General features: G+C 37.4%; 1 non-coding gene across 1 annotated transcript; it reads right to left on the bottom strand.

Annotated features, from left to right (window-relative positions):
• Nucleotides 1-411: 411 nt before the first annotated feature.
• LOC139850811 (small nucleolar RNA R71) lies at nucleotides 412-518 on the bottom strand. The gene has a single exon (XR_011760189.1). It is a non-coding gene; the product is annotated as a small nucleolar RNA R71 (small nucleolar RNA).
• Nucleotides 519-720: the final 202 nt, after the last annotated feature.

The raw sequence follows: 720 nt of genomic DNA, 5'->3' as shown, positions 1-720 counted from the left end.
AGTGATTCAGATTCAACAATTTCAATTATGGAAAATCTGGAACCTCTAAGTAGGGAAGACCGAATGAGAGCTAAACGTACTGGCCAAGGTCACGCAATTACTCAACCAGACATTAATGCGCCAGATTATGAAATCAAAGGACAAATCCTACACATGGTAACTAATCAATGCCAATTTAGTGGTGCGCCGAAGGAAGATCCAAACGAACATATTCGAACCTTTAATAGGATATGTACTCTATTTAAAATTCGAGAAGTGGAGGATAAACAGATAAATATCATGTTATTTCCCTGGACTTTAAAGGGAGAAGCCAAAGATTGGTTAGAATCGTTAACTGAAGGGGCGATTGATACATGGGATGTTTTAATTGAAAAATTTCTTAAACAATTCTTTCCGGCATCTAAAGTCGTGAGACTTCAAGGAGAAATTGTTACGTTCACACAAAAGCCAAATGAAACATTATATGAGGCATGGACAAGATTTGAAAAGTTGTTAAGAGGATGTCCGCAATATGGTTTAGACACTTATCAAATAGTACAAATATTCTACCAAAGATGCGACATTACTACACGAAAAGACATCGACATAGCAGCTGGTGGTTACATTATGAAGAAAACCGCAACTGAAGCTTACAAAATTATTGATAACACTGCCTCCCACTCACATGAGTGGCATCAAGAAAAAGACATCATTAGATCATCTAAAGCGGCTAGAGCCGAT

The sequence above is a fragment of the Rutidosis leptorrhynchoides genome, chromosome 5 (assembly GCF_046630445.1).
Source record: "Rutidosis leptorrhynchoides isolate AG116_Rl617_1_P2 chromosome 5, CSIRO_AGI_Rlap_v1, whole genome shotgun sequence".
NCBI classification, from domain to species: domain Eukaryota; kingdom Viridiplantae; phylum Streptophyta; class Magnoliopsida; order Asterales; family Asteraceae; genus Rutidosis; species Rutidosis leptorrhynchoides.
Note: the sequence above shows the minus strand (reverse complement) of the source record. Positions and strands in the feature narration are given on the sequence as shown.